We start from the raw sequence: 23,669 nt of genomic DNA on the forward strand, positions 1-23,669 counted from the left end.
ACTAATAACCTCATGCTTGCAATTATAAGTGCACTAGGAAGCAGCCATTTCTCATTGATGTTTCAGACAAAACCAGCACAATTGTATCTGAGAAGCTCATGGTCTGAAACTACTTTGTTGTGCAAATGTTTATCATCTTTAAGTTTTTGGATCCCCATTTGTGACTCCTAGCATCAAACCAATGGATTTTCCCCCATCTAAATTGTTTCTTTAAAACTCAGTGCCAACTCTAAATCCACAGTTGGATCCTGTTGAAAATGCCATTTGGTGTTCAGCCAAAGGAATACAGGTGTGCCACCGCCAACGTTTGCACAGCAGGAGTGCTTGCTTTGCATCAATCACAGGCCAGTGGCAGGAGGGCAGTGAAAAAGTGCTGACGGAGAACCGTCCTAAGCACTGATCTGTGCTCAGTTCAGCTGCTTTTACTGGCAGAAGCCAATACTCAGACATGCAACCACCAACAAGAGCAATGCACAGCCATAGACGCACTACAGTTTACATGAAAGTGTGAATAATCACCATTCATGGACAATGTTCCCTCTTTTTTTTTCTTGCTGCGCAATTTTTTTTTCTATTGGGCGGACATGTTTCGCCACCTGAGCAAAAATATTATTTATACCTGTACAGCATAGAAACACAATGGTTTCAACATTCAGTTGTAACTTTTAACTTGAAAGTGCCATTTCTATTTTATTTGACCCTTGATGTAACTTATTGGTATTAAATCATATTTTTTGAAAAACAAGCAGTTAATTAAGAAGTCACTGACTAAATGAAGCACATTTCAGGTTATCTGATTTTTTGTTAACTGTACAGTCGTTACCAAGAAATACTATGAAAAATAATTTGCAAAAACTTCAGCAGGACAGTTCAATTCTTTACAATAATAGAATATAGTAAGCAAGAAAAGTAAGCTGTTACACTGAGATGGTTTGGGAAAACCATAAAGTGTTTTAGTACAGTCAATGAATTGTGTACAGGAAGCATTAAACATATAAAATCATATTGCTTATGAATTTCCAATATTTTGCAATAATGGCAATGAGACCTAAAGTGGATGTTCTTTATTTAGCCTTATAATATATAATAAAATATAAGCCTATAACCTAAACAATACCTTTGTGAGATTCTTTATTTAGCCTTATAATATAACAAAATATAGGCCTAATATAAGATAATATAAAAAACAAATTAAAGTATTTGAAGTGATAGAATATATCATTTTAAATGCTTCAATTTGTAAAAAAAAAATAAAATAAATTGTTTACATATTATATTATTATACTATGAAAACAAAATGAAGCATTAATAGATCTAATAGCTAAATATTTTCAAGAAAAGTGAATATGTGAACTCTTTAATAGTAATCTAACTCCCCCACACACAAAGACATCGATTTAAACTAATGATGTATTTTGAGTTTCACGCGGGTGGGTGTGTAATTGTTACTGTTCTGTATCCATCAACCGTTATTTCCACCACTTTAATCAAACCACTCTTCTTTAAAACATTATGATGTAATTATGTTTCACATGTCTTTTTGTTTCTCGTTGCCTCTGCACACATGACTCACTGCCAATCACATGCGCTCACATCAATTCTCTTTCTATGAAAGCTGTAAACTGCATTCACCAGTTTTCACTCTGAAATTATTTCTCACTTAAACTACAATCAAATGGATTTCCACACATTTCACGTTGGTCCTTGGCATGGCATTTTATTATTTTCTGCGCACACGCGCAGCTTTAGAGGACATTGTTCATGGACTGTTTTGGGTTATGAGAACTGAAAACTTGAACTTCCCCATGTAGGTTATATTTAAAGGGATAGTTCACTTTGAAATGATTTTTTGATTTGTTTCAGCTTAACTCAAGAGCATCCAATATGTAGTTGTCTTTGTTTCCACAGTATTTTCTATTTTGATATTTTTAGGTCTAATAATATTTTTAGGTCATGTCTATCAGTCATATAATGGAGGTATATGGGGTCCACCTCAAAGAGCATGCAGAGAGGTCCAAATTAAACATGATTTAATGACTCGTAAATGTAAGTACACATTGATGGCCTAAGACACGAAACGAGCGGTTTGTTTGAGAAAAACGAATAGTATTTATATCTTTTTACCTCTTGTAACCACAGTCACTTCCAAGTGATCTGAAGGCACGGACACTTCGGTGTGCGCAAGCACCGGAAACCGCTCGTTTCATGTCTTAGGCCATCAATGTGTATACTTACATTTACGAGTCATTAAATCATGCTTAATTTGGACTTCTCTGTGCATGCTCTTTGAGGTGGACCCAATATACCTCCATTATATGACTGACAGACAAGAACGGTTTGACCTAAAAATATCAAAATTGAAAATACCGTGGAAACAAAGACACCTACATCTTGGATGCCCTTGAGGTAAGCTGAAACATCCCAAAAATTAATTTCAAAGTGAACTATCCCTTTAATAAACTGTGTACAAAAGTGAAGGTTTAGATACATCACTTTCTTTAGGTTTGAAGAAAGTCCAACCACATAGTTTAAAGTTGCAAAGTCAAACTACAGAAATCTCACCGAACCTCAAAACTCAAACAACCAATCAATTAAAATACATGCGTCACGTTCTATAAATGGGTGTTTTGTATGATCTCGTGCAAGTTTCTCATTTATATGCCATGGATCTTCTGAGCTTTGCAGAGAACAAGTTTGGACTATATGCAGTGATGCAATGCCAAAAACTACTCAAATAATCAGACGTCATGACAAGTTCAGCATGCGATACACACTATGAAATATCCCTGAGAAACAAACAGTTGATTTAATAATCAAAAATATAACTTGATAAGCCTTTCTACTATGTACCAATACATCCTAAACTTCTATACAATAAGCCAGTCAACCAATCCAGAGCAATTCATTACAGAAAAAAGGAATAAAGAACATTTTCTTAGTATACTAATTTTGGGGGTATTAACCTTTTAATACACTGAAAAATAATCATATTATTTTTATTTATGGATCAGAATATGTTAGCACAAAGCTAAAAACAATGAAAAAACATTGTTCATTGTTTGTTGCCCAAGTCTGGCGAATTAACATTAGTAATGTTCTGTTAAAATAGCTCAGCCTATTTCCTATGAACCCAACGTCCCCCGGACTATTCCCCAGGGAGAACTCAAGAGGCCAAATCAACTAGATGAAACTGTATTTCTTAGTGCCTGAATCATATCTTAATGTCACAACCTTTTCGCAGTGTTATCATCTGATCGACTAATGAAAAATGGTAGACCACCAATAACACGACAGAACTGCAGAGTTTCCGTCAAACTTCTGCAGAATTATTATGCTGAAGGTTTGACAGCTAGATATCTTGACAACTTTAAAAGGTTGAAGATTAAAATAATTAATGAGATCATTTCAAGAGCAAAAATGGACTCACACATCACTTTTACACCACAGTCTTCTAGAAGCTGCAGGAAAAAAAAAACGAATCCATAAACCTATTATTAGACATGCTGCAACATGTTCATTTCTACCCAGATGATCTATAGAGTATTTCACACACACCGTCTCACAGTGTCTCCTCAAAAAAAAAAAAAAAAAAAAAAAAAAAAAACTGGACCAGAACATCATTGATATTACAAAAATAAAACAACGCAAATATCACTAAACTGTGACATTAAGAAAATGTATAAATATAATTAGAATTCTCTAAAAATTTCTTTTTTTAGAATATGTTCATATGTGAATCATATAATTCATTGTACTGTAATAATAGGCCCAATATTATTAAATAATAATATTTATCATCATCATAATCATAATAATATGGGGGGGGGGGGATTAAAAAGTTAATAAACAACTTTAGGTCACATCAAAATTAGGGATGCATGATATATCGGCCACATTATCGGTATCGGCCGATATATGATCATTTTTAATGCTATCGTTATCGGCCCCACAAGAATATTTAGCCGATATCTAAAAGCTGATAAATAATGTATTATTTCCTTCAGTATATAATGTAAATGTATTATTTCCTCTCAAAAATTGTCTAAAAATTTGGATTTAGATTTATCGGCCAATATATCGGTTATCGGCTTTCAAATATAAAGAATTATCGGTTATCGTATCGGCCAAAATTTTCATATCGGTGCATCCCTAATCAAAATCAAACTTGAAATGGGCTGAAATTATAAAAGGAAAATCAGAATATTACTCCACAATTAATATGCATTGTTTATTGTTCCTACAGTTTAGGTATTATTTTGGAATACATGTAAACATTTGCAAACACACTAACTTCATGATATTTATACTTGGTTAAGTTTTAATAAATAGCCTAGAACATTACATAGTGTAAAAAAATACAAAATAGAGTTATTGTATATTTGGTCATATATTATGTAATGTTTAAATAAAGTGTAACAGGAAAATAGATTTACATTTGTTTAAAATAGGGATAAATTGGGATAATGTAGAGCAAGGGGGTTGTTGTAGAGAATACTACCCCGACAGGCTGATCAGGACCCTGAGTGTTTTTCTTGAGTCAGCCTGAAGGGGTTTCGCAATAACAATCGCCTCGCTCTACATTATCCCACTTATTACACAGCTACCTATCAAATAAATCAATAACTTGACACAAAATATTGATTTAAAAGGGTGTTTATTGATTTAAAGGAGTTTATCCTCCAGAGTGAGCAGAACTGTGTCCATGGGATGTTGCCTGTCAACAACAAGGCAACTCCATGTCTAATTGGGAATGGGACGCAAGCGCAGGTTTGATCACCCTGTCGCTGGCCGCCTTTGGAGAGGGTGTATAGTGTGAAAGGCCGAAACACCCTATGAACCAAAGGTACACTGCTGACGATGCGATCCCCAAATTCATGAGGCTCACTGTTCATGAACTCTTGGAAGTGCTTGCACAAAGGATAGTAACATCTCATCCTGTGTTCTTGGAATCATGGCAATGCTCCTTTTTTCATGGCAACAGTGTGCATACGGTGTGTTATACTTACTTAGCACAGTTAAGATATAACAGACCGCATTCTGCATTAGAGTTCAACCAAGATATGTAATGATATACAGTATATATATATATATATATATATATATATATATATAGCCGACTACTATTAAAAAAAAAAACAGTAATATTGTTAAAAATATATATTTTATATTTGAATATACTTTAAAATGTAATTTATTCCTGTGATGTTAAAGCTGTATTTTCAGCATCATTATTCAATTCTTCAGTGTCACATGATCCTTTAGAAATCATTTTAATATGCGGATTTGTGATGCTCAAAGAAATCTGGAAACATTTCAACAACAATTCAGGATTCTTTGAGGAATAGAAAGTTCGTAGTTACTGTATTTGAAAAGTTATTTGAAATATACTATTTTGTGACATTATACATGCCCTTACTGTAATTTTTCATCAATTGAATGCATCCTTGCTGAATAAAAGTACGTTTAATGAGTAGAAAAACAGCCTATTAGAATGATTTCTAAAAGATCATGTGACACTGAAGACTTTAGCCCCTGCAAACAAGCCTGCACTGGCCCTGTCCGGGCCCACTTAGGGCTAGCCTAAGGGCCCCCTGCAGGCTGCTAGCGCAGGGCCCATGAGAATTTGCTCATTGGCAAAACGTTGGGCCTGCATGGGCAGCCCTCACTTAGCCCTCACTAAACCCACACAGGGCCCGCACACTGGGCCCACAAAACGTTGGCCCTGCATGGGCAGCCCTCACTTAGCCCCAAGGAATCCCTCACTAAGCCCACACAGGGCCCGCACCGCACACACAGGGCATCTACAACAATAGATATAGTTCACAATTAATCTGTTTCACTATAAATACTTTTTGGCTAATATAACTATAAGTCTTTGGGAAAAACAATTATTCTATACATCTGAATGCAGTCACCACATAACTAATTTCTGTATTTTCACAAATGTACAGAAGTCAAAGGGATTTCAAATCAATGTATTTATTAATTACAAAACATAAAACATTAAATTCAGGTTATTATATATAATATAATTACACTATTATATATTCACATAAAAAACAGAAACATAGAAAACAGCTGTTTTACATTATGATAAAATTTCACAATATTAAAAAGTTTTTTTTTTAAATAAATGCAAATAAATGCAAGCTTGATAAGCAGAATAGACTTCTTCCAAAATGTTTCCAAATTTTTTACCTGTATACTGTATATGATTTTATACAAAATAAATAGTAGTTAATAAGATTGACACTGTATTATATCTAGTAATATTGAAGCTAAACAGAGTCCCTATAACAGTGCAATTTGTAGATTTTTAGTCTTCGAGAAAATGTTTTATGAGTTGCAAACCTCTTTTTCTTTGCTTTCTCTCTCTCACAAACACAACACATCAGTTACACAAAACATCAGTTAAATTCTTCATTGCAGTTGCACAAATCCTATTCTAAAAATTACCAAACTCATAGGGTCATATTTTTGTTGATAAACAGTAACATTTTGGCCAATTATGCACATTTCTTGGTGTATAATTTTGTGAATCATCTATACTGTTTGGCTATTCTCATGTGGTCACACTTCACTTTTCATTCACAGTCACATATGCTCAAACCCCGTGTGGCCGTGCCTTAAATGTCAGCATACATTTCTTACAGGGCTGTGCAAAAGTTAATTGCGATTAATTGCATTCAAAATAAAAGTCTGTGTTTACATAATATATTTGTGTGTGCTGTATATAATTATTTTGTATTAGGGCTGTGAAACGATTAATCGCGATTAATCACATCCAAAATAAAAGTTTGTGTTCACATAAATTATATACGTTTGTGTAGTGTGTATAATTATTTTGTATATATAAATACACACACATGCATGTATATATTTAAGAAATATTTGCATGTTTGTACTGTATATATGTTTATACAAAATTAATATTATACATAAATACAAATCTTTGATATATCAATAACACATTTTTCTTAAATATATACATGCATATGTGTGTATTTATATATACAAAATAATTATACAGACATATATCATGTAAACACAAACTTTTATTTTTGATGCAATTAATCGTTACACAGCCCTATATTGTATATATAAATACACACACATGCATGTATATATTTAAGAAAATGTGTTATTCATATATAAAATATTTATATTTATATAATATAGATTATGTATTCATATATATATATATATATATATATATATATATATATACACAGAATTTAAGTGCAAATAATTCTTAAATATATACATGCATGCATAGGTATTTATATATACAAAATAATTATATACAGCACACACAAATATATTATGTAAACACAGACTTTTATTTTGGATGCGATTAATTGCAATTAATTTTTGCACAGCCCTTTTTGTGATTTGAAAAAAAGAAAATTATTTGTACACCTCCAATGAAGAATTTGAAAAGCTGTAACTGCAGTGTTTTTTGTGAAAGAGAAAAAAGTTTGAAACTTAAAAAAAAAAAAACGTTCTCTCTGTGACTACTTTACACCTGACTACTTTTAACTGACTACGTTACACCTACAGATTCCACTGTCACAGGTGCTCTGCTTTGCTATAATGAAACCTTTACAGAACATGATAGTAATCCGCCATCCATGTAAAAGCAGAGGTCGGTGTGGTGTACAGGTACATCTGTCCAGCCAACATCTCACGCCTTGATGCCTTCCACTGTGGATCCCAGAAAACCTGCAAAAAAAAAAAAAAAAAAATACAGTTCAAAATCTATCATACATAATCATACATCTGGTATCACAAATTATTCCAGGTTATTATAACAATTCCAGGTTCAATCAGGTTAAATGCTCAATATTAGAGCTGCACAATACTAAAAACCTTAAATAAAACATTTTGTTTATCTGCTGCTATATATATTGCGATATAAAAACAAATTTCAAGAGATTATTGAGTGAATCTGCATTGAAAATTATAACAAATTACAAGTATTGATAAATTCAATAGAAGAAAAATACAATTGAAATAAGCAGTGCATGAAGTTTTTTCGGAAAATCTAACTTATCACGTACGGAAATTGAATTATCTAATGTAAAATAAGTCTTCACTGAGGTACAGCCTCTCTCTACTCTTACAAAATGACAAACCAGCCTGAAAAACACATGACAATGACACAAGATAATGTCTATAATAAATAGTGTGTGTGTAATTTCTTCAGTACCGTCAGCAGAACTGATAACATCTGAGCTTATCGATACTGCAGTCTTCCTTAATTTGGCCCCAGGGCCCGTTTAATGTTTAATACCGGGTTTCGGAACCTATTCCTACATATGGGTGAGTTCATATGGATGAAGGCCTGTTGTGTTTGGCCTCTTGGTTTGTGATGGTGATATAGCTATTGTGAAACTCACCTTCGTCATGTACTGGGTGTGGATGGCATCAAGATCTTGTCCTGAAGAATCACAGGATCAAATGATATCTCATCTGGTAACAAGAGCACAGCCATAACCCCCTGAATTCAGCATTTGAAAGTAAAAAGAATTTCAGTATTTATCAGTCAAACATACATAAAAAAATAGCTTTGAGTTGGACAGTATGGTGTCTCATTGGCCAACATAATTAAAAACACACCCAGAGAAAAAATAAAATAAAAAAATAATATATATATATATATATATATATACCCATGACTATTATCCTGAATTATTATAACTATGACTATTATAACATTATATTTGCCACCTATTATTTAGCTTCTCAAGTACAATGTCACTGAAAAAAACTGTAGTTAATGAATTTAAAGTGAGAGACTTCATTCAAAATCATAAATCCTACAGACCCACAACAATTAAACAGTATGTATGAAGTTTTGCTTACTATAGTCGAGGTCATAGCCGTGGAGATTGTCTTGGACCCCAGGGGGTGCAGCAGGACATCTATGATGATCTTCAAGAAAATAACATGCAATGTGTCACAGAGCCAACAATATTACATTGAATTTACAATAGAACAAAGGGTTTAATACAAGGAAGCAAGCTAGAGCATAGCTAAATAAAAAATCTTAAGGTAATATATTGTGCAATAATGCATATGAAATAATTATCATGATTAAACAATAATTCCCCTTTGTTGTGTTTTTTTCTTGTTCCTTCTGAAATCACTTATTACCAATATTTGTAAATGACGTCATTAAGTACGTTACAATGAATTCTTTCAAGGTTAAATAAATTAACTTAGCTAACTTCCAATCACCCATTGACAAATTACCAGCAAAACAAACTATCAAAAACTGTTATCAACACAAAAATGTGGTTAAAAACCCACACTTATGTAAAACAAGAGCTCAATTGTAACGTAAACAACTTAACGTTAACGTTAGCTCTTCTGAAAACGGTTCAGTCAGATGCTAACGGACTTTATCGAGGACACAAAACTATTTCTATAAAGTAAATATTCAACAGAAGTGTATCAATTACACGTAAGACATATATCAGGAAGGTTTGTATGTATTATTTGTGTGATTTTGGTAACTAGACTTACCTGAAAGCAGAGAAAACAACAGTGAGAGACGCTAGTTTGCTGTTTGTCAGTTGATGGGTTTCCTCGTTTCCATGGTTTCCATCTGCTCGCGCGCGCTCCTGTCTTTGAATCAGATTTGAATGCGACTCGCGCACGTACGCCCATATTGAAACCATAGAACACGGCACGCAGCATTTAAATAAACATCTAGAATTATAACATTTAACAATTTAAAATATCATTAATTTTATATAATGAATTTAAACTCATTGTGTAGTTCTATGACCCATTCAGTTGACAATTATGCTTTTTAATACCATTTTGCTTTTACTTTTATTGTAAAGCAATTTCATGACATCTGTATTATATAAAGGCCTACATGTAATATAAAGAGCAACGTGTAATATAAATATGTAACATAAAGTGTGGAATGAAACTGCAACAGGCCACAGGTAATTTCATTACCATCTTTATATAAAGAGTGCTTTCTTATTCTCTTATATATATATATATATATATATATATATATATATATATATATATATTTAAATTGTTTAAAAAAAAATTTTAAGAGAATTAAAATGACCAAGTTATTAGTGCTTTCTTATTCTCTTTATATATATATATATATATATATATATTATTAGTGCTTTCTTATTCTCTTAATATATATATATATATATATATATATATATTTTATTATTATTTTTTTTAATTTTTAAGAGAATTAAAATTACCAAGTTATTATGATTAGAGGACGTACTGACGACATTGTGGGCATGTGGGCAAATCTAAATGTGGGCTACATAAACTAAACCCGCATGGGCCCAAAGGTGCAAAACCTGCTCATGGGCCCGAATGGGATGGCCCACAGTGGGCCATCATGGGCTTAATGTGGGCAGCCCGCTAGTGTGGGCTGCTCACTGATAGCCCGCAGTGAGCCCAAAGCTGTGGGCCTCGTCTGGGCAACCCGCACTGGGCCTGTTTAGGTTTGGCGTGGGCTGGCCCTAGCCCACTGTGCCCACAAAAAGCCAGCGTCGGCCCCGCAGGGGCATGTTTGCAGGGGCCCCTTTCACACAGAGATTCCAGAAAATACACGGATAATGTGACCCAGCATTTGTCCCGGAATTGTCTGATTTCGGTTCATTCACACTGCCAGTGATTTTCCGGGATCTGTGTGTGTGTTCACACACAACCCGTAAAAATCCCGGGAAGACACATGACGTCAGGGTGAGACGTAACGGACGCGTCGAAAACATGTAAACGCGCATACCGTACACGCACTGGATCTCAGCTTCAGTACGGATAGTGAGGAGCTCCTGGTCTCTGCTTCGCTCCAGTTTGCAGTAGGGGTGTCCATGGTTAACCGATTAGCAGTAACCGTTTAAAATTGCATAACCGAGTGAAACCTTTTTGCTCGGTTAAGTGGCGTCAATAGCCTACATATTTGCACAAAACTTTTGCGTTTTTTTTTTTTCTGATTGTCGATAAAAAAATATTGTGAAATGACAGCGTTTCTATTAACGATGTTATGCGACTAAAACATTTTTTTTCCTTTCGCGACAGTGGCGTAGCCAGGGGAGGGGCCATGGGGGCACTGGCCCCTCCTGAAAACTGATTGGCCCCCCAGTGTGCCCCCACCCTTCTAATTGTCTGTCACTCAAAAATTCAAATCATAATCTTTCAGCTTGTAGTAGAATAATTCATGATTCCGCGTCGCGCGATGCTTCTCAAAACCACACGGTAAGTTGATATATTTTATACAGCTTATTATTTTTTAAGGAAAGACGATGTGTATTCACCCTGCTGAGGGGAATGTGATAAAGCCTGGAGTGGAGCGAAAGCACGTTCCTCTCTCCACTCTAAGCATTCTGTAATCACTTCGCTCATGGTCCACTCCGGTTTTTCAATTCCCGCTCACGGAAAAACTGCTCCATGTTCACTCAATTAGTCTTAGATTTTGAGAAGTGCATGTCAGGCTACTGCTCGCTCGTTTGCTGCGGTCGTATGATAGAAAACAGAACGCGGGTCAATATTGGTCGTTTCTCAATACCAAGAACGCAAACTTCGGAGAACGAACTCCCGAGGACGAGAGGACGCGAGTCCGGTCATTCTGCTAATGGAATAGCGCGTTCTTGATCGTGTCACTCAGCACGCGGCTACTCCGGTTATCTCTTATATGGTATAAAACACAACTTTGCTTCTTTTCATCAACAATAAAACGAAATACATATAAAATAGCACTCTGCCTCATTTCATTTATAAATGGACATATTATCATGAACAGATTAATGGCCACAAAAATGTGGTTCAGGTACTCACATTGACTATCTTCACTGCATATATTTATAACACGAAATATAAAACACAACCCTGCTTCTTTTTGTTTTCATTTTAAAAATGTGAAACATTATTGATCATTAAAACTGACATTTAACAAACAGACATGTATCGTTTTATTGTATTACACACAGTGAAGAGAATGTATAGTAAAAACATACACATATAAAGAATATTTTATATATTTTAGAATATATAAAATTACAACCCTGTCTCTTTTGTTAAATGTCAGTTTTAATGATAATATCCCATTCAAAAGTATAAGTAGCCTAATAGGTAGGCTATAATAAGCTATACAATGAGAAATAAAGTAAACAGTTCAGTTAAACATAAGTCAGCTCTCTAATGGGATACAAAGTTAAAGTTAAATAGCCAGTTAAATATATAAAGTTATGAAACTTCACTTTTCCCTCAGCCAGTTAGCATTGTTTGGTCTTATAAGATAAATAAAAACATGCACTGAAAAGTTATGTAGATGGTTGATTAGGCCTATTTGTCAAGATAAGTAATTGTTTTTCATAGATTAAAATAGCTTTTAAATTACGCAAACTGGCAATATTAGATCGGTTTAAAACATCTCTCCTTAAAACGCTATTGGTCTCGACTATTTAAATAAAGTTACAGGAATATGACTTGGCCTAAAAAAAAAAAAAATCAGTCAAAAGAATTTTTTTAATTTAATCCCTGCATCCAGAAACATTCTCAAATAAAAAAAATATAAAAAAAGATAATTAAATAAAAATGCATGATTAAATAGCAAAATAAATAATTAATACTACTGGATAATTACGTCACTGTTTCTATGATCCACATATATTACATTAAACTAAATCATACCTTTTTGAAAAAGTAGCTATCTAACAAAGTATTATGTCATATTTTACAATCAATATGCTCAAGACTAATTAGCCTTCCTCGAAATAAGCAGATTTGGTCTATTCATCAATGCAAATTTACTGCAACTGCTGAAATGCAAATTGAATAGGATGTGGGGAAAAATATGTATACAATTTTATTACAGTTTTATGAATTCATTAATTGTGTATTTATTATATGAATGATTAATATAATTATGCATTTATATAAATAAGGCTGTTCTATTATTATTTGTGAGTTGGACACTAATACATTGGATTATTTTATTTATTACAGTTTTTCTATCACTTTTGTAAAGTGAAAAGTTAATATAAATTGTATTTTATTGTTTTGATTTAGAGCAGTAAATAACTGCTATTAAAAGATAACAGGGTATCACTGTTTATTGCTGATTTTAAAGCTTACTGAACTTGAAATGATTTGGATATCTATAGTTCTACATAAATACACAACATAAGAATGGCCCCTCTGTAATAATTGTGGCCCCTCTTGTGCCCCCCAGTTGAAAAAATCCTAGAATCGCCCCTGTTTCGCGATAAGCCATTCCAAAAATAATGGCAACGGACGTTGGTATATCACAGCCACCGCACTAGACATTATTATTATTATTTATGGAAGGATGTGGTGTGTCATCCAAGCATTAATTGCAGGGAAAGTCGCAGAGTTTCTGTGTGTTTCTCCCTCATTTCTGCTCCGAGGTCTTGATTGTGACATTTCTTTGAGGTTTTGTCTAGTGTATATTCCTTGTATCTTTTATGAATTTTAAAAAATAACTCTGCCTCGTATATGTCCAAACGGTCAGTGTACTTTTGTGTTCATTCGTTTCCCCTTATTTAATCCGTAGGCCTAATTGCAAAACGAAAAATGAACGGTTGTTGTATTTTGTAAAACGCAGAGTTTAACACGAAAATGTTCATTTGAACTGTAGGAGGTCAAATGCTGCGCAAAAAAAAATATATATATCGACGAATTTTCAGATATTTGTTTGATTTTTTTGCCCCTTTAAACATTTAAAATATTTGACAAATGAATATGGAAAAAAAAAAAGATTTTACTGGTTTTCTGAGGCCAAATTAGAACCTGGAAATTATATTTCCCCCGCAGTGCTGAATGAGAAGAGCCGTAACCACAGCCTACAGAAAGGGGATTTATAGATAATTTATAAGATATAATAAATGTGTCTGATAATAAAATAATATAAAATAACGAGGCATTTATTGTTTATTAATATACTATTGTTTTCTAAATCAGTTTCTCCTAAAAACAAATCTCCATCCCCGGATGCACCTTTAGAGAGAAATAGCCTACATAATTAGCTAAGCTACATAATTACATAGTCAGGATATATTGGCTTTTGATTCGAATTTGTTCGTTTTAAATTGGACATTTAAGCTTTAAATGTCCAATTTAAAACGAACAAATGCGGTGGTTGTTTCAGTTCTCGCGCTTCAGTTCACGGAAATCATGAAGCGCGCCTGTTTGTTAAAGCACAACGTTTTCTTGTTATTGTGAGTTTACGCAAATACATGTATTTGCGAATAATGTATTATTATTTTCTGTATGACCAGAAATGAAAGAGTATTTTAAGTTGTTTCCACTGAAAGAACTGCAATGAAACTGCAAGTGTTCACATGGGCGTCTCGCAGCCTCCACACTAAGCACACACACTGGATAGGCGTCAAAATATTGTGTTTATTTGTGCTTTGCTCCTTTTTTGGATAAAAGCGTCTTCTACATATGCAGCCTATAAAATGTTACAATAATGATAATTATTATTATTATTTGCGGACACGGAGTTTTTGCGAAATGGACGTGTTGCCAATGTGTGTATATTTTCAATTGGCAATTTCAGTTTGAAGGGTGATGGAAACGCGCCTACTTTAACTGCTCTGAACTTACCTCTGCGTTTTATTTCTATAAATTAATTTCGTTTCAAATGGGGTGCAACCAGTTATTAAAGGTGTTAAAAATTAACTCTGTATCTCGAGGTTGCGGCGCGGCGCGCACACTTAACCGAGTATTAACCGAAAGGGCCTCGGTTAACGGTTAATGAAAAACTTGAAAACGTGCAGCCCTAGTTTGCAGGTATTTGTTCGTCCTTTGTTTGTTGATGACGAACACAAACTTTCTTCTAAGAGCAACAGAGTCGCGCGATGGCACGAGCGTCATCACTAAAGACACACCCTTTACGGCATTGGTCCTGGCTTTTGTTCACACAGCGCGCGTTCCGGCACTGATTACGGCAATGTTACTAGGTCCCCAACCCGGGATCAATCCCAGAAGCAATCCCAGGTCGTGTTTGCGTTCACACAGAAGGCGTTCTGGCAATTTGCCGGCAATTTCCTGGGATCAACTCGCTGTGTGAATGGGGCTAATTGAAATTGAAAATTGAAATTTAGCTTTCAAATAGAAAACAATTAGGCCTAAAACTTTTTTTTTGATTAAATAAATGCATCCTCGGTGAGCAAAAGAGATTTAAAAACATTAAAAATATTACTGATCCCAAACTTTTGAATGGATATATATTACCACTGTCAAACGATTAATCGCTATTAATCGCATCCAAAATAAAAGTTTGTGTTTACATAATATATGTGGGTGCACTGTGTATAATTATTTTCTAAATACACACACATGCTTGTATATATTTAAGAAATATTTTCATGTATATACTGTATATAGATTTATATAGAATTTATATTTTACATAAATAAAAATATATTATATATAATTAATTTTTTTCTTAAATATACACACATATATATATATATATATATATATATATATATATATATATTTATATATAAATAATTATACACAGTGCACCCACATATATTATGTAAACACAAACTTTTATTTTGGATGCGATTAATCGTTTGACAGTCCTACTAATATATATATATATATATATATATATATATATATATATATATATATATATATATATAAGACTTTGTGAGGAAACACACACGTCAGTGAGATTGTGGTTCATTAGTTTTCACTGGAGGGTTTCAGAAACAGAAATACATGCTCTGTTGCCCCACTTCCTCTAAATACATTTGAGTTCAACTCAAAAAGAACATCTAATCCACTGACTTCTGGCAACACCTTGCACACGATAGGATATTAAAGTCTATGCCAAAGTGTGTGTTATTACACACAAGAGCAGTCTCCTGAAGTGGAAACCGGCGTGGGCCACGCCTCGCTCGCTGAAAGAAGGCACGGAAGTAAGCTGGAGACCACAATGCATCCTGTCCTTCTGAAGTTCAAGGTTTTCAACACGAAACACTATCTCATGGGAAAGACCAGCAATTATTCACATTTAAAATGTAAAATGGTAGTCTGGCGTAGTGTACTGAAACGAAAACACTGTCTCACGCTGAAGTCACTTAATACCAAATTCGACTGGCAAATTGACCCTGCAAAGGTGGAGTAGAAGCACTTCTGGCGTGCTTTACACACACCGTCTGATGCTCAGAGGTGGAACAAATATGTAATGGGAATAAATACACAGTGACAGAAATGACTGCTGTAAGATTTGATGCTAGTCATTATTAAGTCTGGCTTTTATGCAGCATTGCGTCTTGACTGTGGGCATCTTTACACAGCCAAGTTAAAGGAGTAGCTCAAAAAACTTTTGCTGATAATTTACTCAACCTCATGTCATCCAAGATATCCATGTAATTATTTATTCAGTCAAAAAAAAAGAAAGAAAAAAGAAAAGAAAAAAGTTTTTGATGAAAACATTCCAGGATTTTTCTCCATATAATGGACTTCAATGGGAACCAAACGGTTCAAGGTCCAAAACACAGTTTCAGTGCAAACTGTTCAAAGGGCTTTAAACGATTTCAGACGATGAATTGAAAATACTATGGAAACAAAGACACCGACATCTTGGATGCCCTTGAGGTAAGCTAAAACATATCAAAAATTAATTTCAAAGTGAACTAACGTTATCCCTTAAATTGAGCCTGCTCTGACTCACCTCAGCACCTACAATCAATAACGTTACAGTTACAACAATCCCACCTTAGCAGTATTAAACAGCCTGCCTGTGTAAAGACGCCGAAATGCCGTTCAATGCACTTCAATACAGTAACGTTACAACGCGTGGTTAAAATGTTCGATATGGATACCGACACGTGACCCATGATAGATTTATTAACTGTACATCCATAATGGGAAGATGAAAAAGCACTCAAAAAGATATAATTGACAGCTAGCCTACAATTCATATAAAATGTGTGACATGCCGATGTAAATTGTTTCATGGCTAATATCAACATCAATCGGTTTCAGTAATCAAAATGTCTTACAAACTAAAGCCACCTGAAGTTTATTCAGCGGCAACTTTTAACTTAACGTTAACTTAGTTGTGAAATGGCAACACAAAAAAACAACACCAAGCTTCTCTAGACAAAATAAACACGTTGAAAGCACGACTTTATCTGACTTCAGAGGGATCAACAGACGTTCATCTGAGAACTCTCTCTCTCTCACACACACACACACACACAGAGACGCTACAGCCAAACATCAAATCTCATCAAACTGAGCGAAAATATAAACAGCATTATATGACGTATTTTACCTTTGAAAACAGACACTCTGCGCTGCACAGGCTGTTGTTTAATAATAATCTGTGTTCATAATGAAGCCGCTCAACGAGGAACGACGAGACTCCAGTTCAACTGTCTTCAACTGTCACACACCAGTGCACGAGAACACGAGCGCGCGCGCGCGCGTGGCTGTGACCGCGGTTCAACTTCACAGGGCAAGCCACAAGACCTGTAAAATTAATATTTATATTTATTTATATATTATAGTCGACTACGAATTATGATTATATATATATATATATATATATATATTTATATATATATTTATATATATATATATATATATATATATATATATATATGACGATAATTAGTGTTAATAATTATACGAAATATAATGAATAACTTATTATACATTTTATACAAATGAATATATTATTAGATGTATGCTGCTTAATTATATTATATTATATTATATTATATTATATTATATTATATTATATTATATTATATTATATTATATTATATTATATTATAATTGTGCAGTGATTGGTCTTGGTGCGTCCTCTAGCGGCCATGCGTAGTATTTCTGTCCAACAATTTGGTTTAGGTGTATATATGCATAAATCTTTTAATATCTGAAATAAATATCTGGTTTATATAGGTTTAATATAAATGTATGCCATATTTATTCCTTTTTGTGTTTTTCTCCTTAGCAGATGTTTCTAGTTTCAGATAGATTTGGCAGTTGTAAAAAAAAAATAAAAAATAAAAAAAAGCTAAGCACCTATTTAATATATAATGTAACATTGAATATTTAAACACACACACAGAGAGAGAGAGAGAGAGAGAGAGAGAGAGAGAGAGAGAGAGAGAGAGAGAGATAAAAAAAAATGGATTCAATATGTTTTAAGACATGCAAGACATATTTCTTTATTGTTCCATATTTCACCACCGGAGGGTTCCAAACTAGAGAGCAATGGATCAGACACCAGACTTGCAGATTTGTCTTTGTTTGACAAGATTTGAATTATCTGTAAATGGTAGTGAAAATAATAAACATAACATTATTAATCTATCTAAAGGCAGCTTAATGTTTTTTTGTATTGGTGTTATCAATCACTGATTTTAATTATTTTTTGAAAAATTATTTGTTTTTTTGTTTTGTTTTTAGGTTTTTATGCAGAAATGATCCAACATTGATTTTGTCTTTTGATTTTGTCAGTGTCTTTTGGCTAGATTAATTTTGTGCTGAGCTGACTAATTTTCTGCCCGAAGAAATTTTTTATTATTTCCTATGATGACAGTATCATATTGGTGTTTTATTTAGATCAATGTAGTGATTTTAAAATAATACAAAAAAAAATAGGTCTACAGCGTATAGCCTAATATGAATACATAACTGAGAAACTTAAATTGCCAAAACACACGCAGCACACACTAAAATTGCAATGTGACTTGATAGACAAGACAAAAAGGAGGAGTTATCCCTGCTTTTTATAGAAAACACTTGAAATGCTTGGTAATATCAACGGTTCAGGGTTTGGCTGGTTTCAGTGTTTGTTTATATTCAAAATTATCTGTGTATTCTTATACGATCTGTTATTTTGTGAGAAACATATAAATTACTATTGTGGGTCATTATGCAAATGCTAATCTGCTTTAGTAGGTTGTGTTGGGTAAAATTAGTGGCTTCACATTATTTTGTCAGTAAATTTGACATAACATGTTTTTTGAAGTACCCCCTGAGATTTTGAGTTAAATTGAATTTTCATAATTTAACTACACATGTTCACTGAAAATTAATGAAATATGAGAGATTTCTGTCCCTCCATTGACAATACGCAACATCCACTTTGACGCTTCAAAAGAGATTATAAACTATATGAATTGAGTGGTTTATTCCAAAAAAGGGGCCTGTGTAAATGGCCCCGTTAAGGCAAAACAGGCCTAACTGTAATAAGAGTTGTAATAATACAATACGTTAATATAAAACTTCAGTAAATTCCAAAACTAATATAGCCCGTGTCTTAATTCTTTTATTCAGAGAATAAAATGCAGAAAACGCAGAAAACATATGCACTGAAATGTTGTTAATAAAGTGACCCTGGTGCAAGTTGCATCCTATGCACATTACTGTATATGGTGTAAGGGACATGCAAAGATTGAGTTTGTGTGGATTCACTGTGAGGCGAACCGCTAATTAATAGCTTTTAATGAACTCAACCCAGAACTCCCGTTTGGGAGACCACCGGCTGCTCTCTCTCTCTACTGAAGTGACAGGGTTTGAAGCCCGAGGGCCCAAATGTGGTGTCTCTGGCTGGACTCAGGCACAAAGTGACATTTACCGGCTGCTCTGTTGCCTGCATGGGGAAAAAAAAAAAAAAGAAGATAATAATCAAACGCCACTGTTTGTAATGGTAACGGGTTTAGTTCTCAGAGGTTTCTCTAGATCATACGTTTAATGGACTTCTCAATTATGTTTCATATAAATATCATTATTGTTTCGGATGTTTCTCAGGCCTATAAAACTATAAAAACTCTGATAATTTGATGAGAAGTGTTAAATCTGAGAAGTAAAAGAGTAAAAGACTTGTCTACACAATGACAACATTTTTTTTTTTGCATTGCTTTAACTCATCAAAATCAGGTCCAAGTCCATTTTCAATAATTTTTCCATGAACAAAAAAAAATGTTGCCATGCCTTAAAATAGCTTTAATGTAACTCGACACCTTTGCTTCATTTAGTATACGCTGTTCTATTAATATGCAAATGAGCCCCCGCCTCCACTCGCTCACACCAGGGCTGCGTTCAGCCCCGACAAAACGTTGCACGTTTTTTAAACAGAAACGGTGGTGCGTTGAACACACTGTTCTGCAAGAGTTGCAACTATGGCAGCTGAGAAGGCCATTCTTTGTGTTCTTTGGGAAGAATTGTCCTGATGAAGTCAGTATAAATGTGTTTAATATGCCTGAATGTTACATTTACTGCACTTGCCGCCCAGAACACAAGAGAACATCCCAATCGAGTGAAGGGAACCAACCCGATCTCACGACCAAGTCATACGAATTCGACAAATTAAAAGGGGCTAATTCGTACGAATTCATACGACCTCCCTCGTACGAATTAGTACAATTTTGCAAAATCGTACATACCCTTACCCCGCCCCTAAACCTACCCATCACGTGGGTTTAGACAAATGTACGAATTCGTATGAGTGAGGTCGTACGAATTAGACACTTTTTAATCATTCGTCGAATTTGTACGCATTGGTCGTGACATAGGGTAGCGAGCGGGAACTGAAATGAAAGCACACATCTTACTCAATTCAGACTAAAATGCATCGATTTAGCCTCACATAGCGACTTTATTTGTAGTTCACATTTTCATTTTTAGGAAAAGCACTTAATTACCATTGTTTATTGCTATCAAATGTCATACAGTTGCAATGAAGCTAAAAATATAAAGAACTACATCATTACGTAGATATCCTATATTTTTACAATAAACGACAAACATATCTTCTAATATCCTCAGTTGTTGCGTATACCGAGCTGCATTGAACACATTTGTAAATTACTTTCCTTGAACCCATTAAGTGAGTTCACTTTAAAGGTTGTCTAAGCGATCCTGGGTGTTGACGTTCGGAATGTTTTCAAACAAATCGGAGGCTAGCTAGACCCTTCCTCCTCTGCATCTCATCTCCTCCCCCTCCCTTCCGTGCTTCCTGAAATAATTGTGAACGTGCATTTCTAGCAAATTATATCCTTGTGTGGGTTTGGCGAACATAAGCGTCAATTTAGAGGAAAAAAAACAAACAATTTAACGTTACCCACCTGTCCAGCCAAAACAGAGCAACCTGAATGTCGGACTGGAAGCCCTTCTGCCGCCGGAGTTCAAAAGCTTTGCAACCGATGTAAATTCGGAACTTCGCACGTTCTTTATCCGACTCCTTCTTCTTTTTAATTTGTTCTTCAGAACGACGTCTCTTTGGTCGTGTCGGCCATTTTTCAAACTTCCCTCTGATGCTTCGCTGCTCTCCTTCACACACACACACCCTTTATGTGCACGTGCACTAACACCCCAGACCCACCCTCAAATACTTCTTGCCAGTGATTGGCTGGAACACTGTTTGTTAGGTTTCGTGGTCCGGGTGAGACATGATTGTTTTTGTTGCCGTTTGTGGAGCCTGTGGTGTCTACAGAGACCGCGTAAATTTTACAGTATGTTTAGGGGACAGGCAGCTAGCCGATAGTGAGGAGACGTTTGATGTATGTGACAAAAAATCTTTTGGCCCCACATCGCTTAGAGAACCTTTAATACCGCGTGCTTTATGTTGCTGCTGATTGGACAGTTCTGACACACCCACCAACCAAACAAGAGAAAACGTATTTCAAACCTTCTTGCACACCGGTGCACGCCGTTTCCAGGAAACATGACGTTCAACCCAGAGACCGTAGCAGAACGTTGCACACCGTTTTGAATTTGATCGTACCCCTGCTCAGAGATCCAGTCATTGATCTGATTGGTTACAAGGTAGTTTGTCAAATCAGAAACACCAGCGATTTCAAGCCGTGTTTTTGTCTTTCTGCATTTTTAAGGAGAAAATACTCAGCAATGGTGTTGACTAATGAATTTGCACATAGTTTGTATTAAAGCATATTAAAAACACCACAGACATATAAACAACATTCAAAACTTGATTTTAACCGCAGGGGGCAATTTTCTTGTACTTTAGCCTACTGTACTCAAGTGGCTCTGCTCACTGTAAAAATATTGTTGGTTTAACTTAAAACAACAAAAAAAGGGGATTGATTTAATAACCAGAAACTCAAAATATTATGCTATCTGAACCACATAAATTATCTAAGTTGATTTGACAAAATGTTAAGAAAAAAATGTTATGATAACAAATGTTTTTTTTTACAGAGTAACTTCTAAACCAACAATTAACTTTACAATTTTCTATTTTACTTGTACTAAATAAAAACATTTACACTTGAAGCATTTACATTTACACCAAAAATTTAAATTCTCTCATCATTTACTCACCCATAAGTTGTTCCAAACCAAAAGTTGTTCCCATAAGTTGTATTAATTTCTTTTTTTTCTGCTGTACACAAAAGAAGATATTTTGAAGAATTTTAGTATCCAAACAGTTGCTGGTCTCCATTGACTTCCATAGTATAGACCAAAACAAAAAAAAAGTCAGTGCACTGTAAAAAAGAGCCCAATCTCATGAAAGTTCGTATCTATAACACGAATGTCAATTCTCGTGCCATTTATACACCAAAACTAGTTTTTGCGTGTATATGGTACGCATTTTTTTCCCGCGTAGCCTACATATGATACGCACTTTTTGCCATATAATAAGTACGAACTCCCCACCCCCCTTTCCCCTAAACGGGTTTTCAGTACGTAGCATATGCACTCGTGACATTTGCCGTATGTCACGAGAAATGACAATCGTGGTATAGATACGCACTTTCATGAGACTGTGTTGGTAAAAAATATTGTTGGTTTAAAATTAAGTAACCTGGTTGCCTTAAAATTAAGTTCATTGAAATGAAAAAATTGAGTTTATTGAGTGATTGATTTAATCATCAGAAACTCAAAATATTAAGTTATCTGAACCACATGAATTATTTAAGTTGATTTAACAAAAGAAAAAATGTGATTACAAATCATGAACACATTTTTTTACAGTAAGTTTTTTATAAGTAAAAACAAGATTACATTTTTTTAATGCAATTTAGGTTGAAATGACTTAAACATCCAAGTTGAATGTACTTAGAATTGTGAGGCAGCAACTTTATTTTACAGTGTATAGTTGACAGTTGTAAAAATGACTTAACCTGAAGGAGAAGAAAGTCTAGGTACAACACAAGGAAACGTGTTCGCTAATATATGTGGTGTGGTTGCTAGCATTTCTCTTAGTTATGGTACTTACAGTACAACAATACAAATATTTAAACTAGTTTAAACTAGTTTGATAATGCCACATAAACTAGTTTAAATATTTGCATTGATGTATTTAGTTTAAATATTTGTATTTACTAGTTTAAATATCTGTAATAGTTTCAATATTCACAGGTGAATATTTAAACTATTTCTTCCCATTATTAAAGAAGGCAAAGCACTTTTCCCGCAACACTAATCTTTGCAATGTAGCTAAAATGAGTTAATTACAAATAAACACTATTTGTATTTAGCATCATCTTCTAAAAAATGTTTTATGTGAGTACATTAGTACATTTACCCAATTTAAATTCATTTGCATGTTTGTGTGTGTGTCTGCGGTGATAAATTGTGGTCCCCAAAAAAAACAATGTACACACAAAGGCTCATTATTGTCTGATCAGTGTCACAATGGAATAGCCACCATT

General features: G+C 34.2%; 1 protein-coding gene and 1 long non-coding RNA gene across 2 annotated transcripts in view; both read right to left on the reverse strand.

The window, feature by feature from the left end:
- The window catches only part of LOC120473373 (uncharacterized), a 46,320-nt gene extending 28,859 nt beyond the window's left edge, over positions 1 to 17,461 (reverse strand). The window contains exon 1 of the mRNA XM_039663176.2: positions 17,315 to 17,461. The gene's annotated coding sequence lies outside the window, so the exon portion shown is untranslated. The remainder of the gene's footprint in view (positions 1 to 17,314) is intronic.
- On the reverse strand, positions 5,964 to 9,686 carry LOC120478541 (uncharacterized). The gene is made up of 4 exons (XR_016150699.1): positions 9,529 to 9,686; positions 8,866 to 8,934; positions 8,400 to 8,500; positions 5,964 to 7,722 (listed from the first exon to the last, which is right to left on the reverse strand). It is a non-coding gene; the product is annotated as an uncharacterized LOC120478541 (long non-coding RNA).
- Positions 17,462 to 23,669: the final 6,208 nt, after the last annotated feature.

The sequence above is a fragment of the Pimephales promelas genome, chromosome 25 (assembly GCF_988280905.1).
Source record: "Pimephales promelas chromosome 25, fPimPro1.hap1.1, whole genome shotgun sequence".
In the NCBI taxonomy this organism is placed as follows: Eukaryota; Metazoa; Chordata; class Actinopteri; order Cypriniformes; family Leuciscidae; genus Pimephales; species Pimephales promelas.